General features: G+C 43.3%; 1 long non-coding RNA gene across 1 annotated transcript; it reads right to left on the reverse strand.

Moving 5' to 3' along the window:
• Nucleotides 1–323: 323 nt before the first annotated feature.
• On the reverse strand, nucleotides 324–2,251 carry Gm31496. Its single transcript, XR_373996.2, has 3 exons — nucleotides 2,118–2,251; nucleotides 1,786–2,023; nucleotides 324–658 (listed from the first exon to the last, which is right to left on the reverse strand). It is a non-coding gene; the product is annotated as a predicted gene, 31496 (long non-coding RNA).
• Nucleotides 2,252–2,882: the final 631 nt, after the last annotated feature.

Genomic DNA, 2,882 nt, shown 5'->3' on the forward strand with positions numbered 1-2,882 from the left:
CTTCTGGTTGGTGACTCTTCTCTGTGGTATTAGTCTTCGCTGAACCTCCTTTTCATTTTTTTGTTCAAAGGACACTAATATTGGTATCAATGTATGTCGTTTAAAGGTCAAATGGTGTGTGTGGCATGGGTCAAAAACATTTGTCCAGCATTTTTGCCTGTTTGCTTGTTGTTGAAGAACTGAGGATTGAGGGGGCTGGCGAGATGGCTCAGTGGCTAAGAGCACCGACTGCTCTTCCGAAGGTCCTGAGTTCAGATCCCAGCAACCACATGGTGGCTCACAACTATCCGTAATGTAATGAGATCTGATGCCCTCTTCTGGTGCATCTGAAGACAGCTACAGTGTACTTACATATAATAAATAAATCTTTAAAAAAAAAAACCTGAGGATTGAAACTAGGGCTTTCTACGTGCCAGCTAAATATTCTTACCTGACCTATTCAGTCTGTTTTGCTATTACATTTATTTACTTATTTTGCATGTGTGCATATTCCTACATGTCGTTTGTATATGGAGTTCAGAGGACAAATTGAGACGGTCAGTTCTTTCCTTCTCCCATTCAGTCCAAAGGTTGTCAGTGTGGCAGCAAGTATCTTTACTTCACTGAGCCATCTGGTAGTGCACTGCATTGTAGAGGCCAGAATCTGGCATGGAGTCCCCTGGAACGGGAGTTGCAGATAATTGTGAGTTGCTGTGTCTCTGCTGAACCCAGGTCTTTTGCAAGAGCAGCCAGTGCTCGCCGAGCTGTCTCATCAGTTGCTTTTAAAAAAAGCTGCCAGCTTTGGGGCTCAGCAGTTAACAGCACTGACTGCTTTTCCAGAGGTCCTGAGTTCAATTCCCAGCAACCACAGGGTGGCTCACAACCATCTGTAATGGGATCTGATGCCTTCTTCTGGTGTGTCTGAAGACAGCTATAGTATATTTCATATAAATAAATAAATAAATAAATAAATAAATAAATAAATAAATTGCTGCTTGTTAGAGATGGCTCCATTGTTAAGAGCTCTGGCTACTCTTTCTAGGATCAGGGTTCAATTCCCATCACACGTACAGGGTGGTTCACAGCCATCTGTAACTCTAATTTCAAGGACATTCTTTCTGGCCTCTGAGGGCACATGCATAGTTCACAGACATACACTCAGGCAAAATACTCATATACATAAAAAGAAATTGAACTAAGATTAGAATTGAAAACCTTCTAATTCAAACCAGTGCTGCTTATATGTGCCTATATAAACACATATATGCACACATATAAGCCATTTACTAGAACTTGGGTAACCTACCAATGGATAACTCCCAACCCTGCCCCGCCACCCAAAGAAGAAACGTTCTTTCTGCCCCAGCAGCTACGAACTGCCAACAGATCCTTAGCAGGGGTGGTAAGACCTTAAGCCAGCCAAACTTCCAAGGTATGTGGGGAGATACTCAGAGTACCCCAGTCCTAACCATCATTAAAGTTTTTATAAAGCCCCTAAAGAATTGATAGCATGTGACTTCCTTTTTGAGCAAAGGGGACAAGGTAATGGGGCCAATGGGAAGCTTGTGTTTAGAATGGACTGGAGCACAAGAAAATATCTGAACCTCACCAGCGCCATAGGCAAAAGTGATTCCTTTTAGAAGGTTTCAAAAAGCATCAGGCAAGAGAAGGATGTCAGAGGATGCATATGGCCTTCCTCATGAGGACCATGGGAGCGAGTGGGAGAAAAATTCAGAGAGTTAAAGCTGTCCTTTCTCATTATGTGACATAGGAATTCATTGCAAACGGTAAGCCACTAGCACTCACCTTGGGTTAGAAGGCAACAGGAGCAGGTCCCTTGGATAGTTGAAATCGAGCTTTAGTCACAGGCAGCAGAAACTGCAAAGTGACAGCTAAGCAATGTGGATGTTTGCTTTCCTGTAACCATCCTTTGCTGCTGCTCGTAGCACAATCAAGGAGGCGGTGCTCGCCAACTGACATTGTCAATGCATACCTGGATTTTGTTTCCAAGGACACCTCATAGTCCAAAACAGCTGCTGGGGCTCTAGACATTACATTGTAAAGAAAGTAAAACAAACAAGCAAACAAAAAACAAACGAAACCCAAAAACACAGAAAAGGGGGTTAAGGGGCTCTTACCTGTAGCCTGCTCTTTTCAAGAAAAATGTTTCAAGAAAGTCCTACTCAGCACATTCATTTATATCTTACTGACCACAGCTTAGTCACGTGGCCATGTTAAGCTGCAAGAGAAACCAGGAAATGCATGCTGCAGCACTCAGATAAACAGATAGGATTTTAAGAGGAGGGAATGAGCAGGAGATGACTTTTATCTCAGTTGGTAGGGTAAACACCCAGCTTGCAGAAAACCCTTGATTCCATCCACAGGACCACATAGAACCTGTTATCCCAGCAGCTGAGGGATAGGGGCGGGAGTATCAGGTGTCTCCGGTCATCTTTGGCTACAATGAGGCTATAAGAGATTTAGGCTACCATGGGCTATAAGAGATACCACACAAAATGGGGGAATAAAGGAAGGAGCAGGAGAGGAAGACAACCTTCATCCCTGCCTCCACTCACACAAACACACATAAGCACACACAAACAAAGTACACTCACATGCAGACACACACACTCACACACACACACACACACACACACACACACACACACACACACACACACCTTCATACCTACACACACAAGGATGGGCTGATTAGAAAACTGGTGATCTTTTCTCCCTTGTCTCTCTCTCTCTCTCTCTTTCTCCCTCTCTCTTTCTCTCTCTGTCTCTCTCTCTGTCTCTGTCTCTCTCTCCCTCCCCCTATCTATTTTTTTAATTTAATGATTTATTTTTATTTTATGTGAATTGATATTTTGACTGCATGTATGTCTTTGTGAGGGTGC

Source organism: Mus musculus, chromosome 2 (genome assembly GCF_000001635.26).
Source record: "Mus musculus strain C57BL/6J chromosome 2, GRCm38.p6 C57BL/6J".
Lineage (NCBI taxonomy): Eukaryota > Metazoa > Chordata > Mammalia > Rodentia > Muridae > Mus > Mus musculus.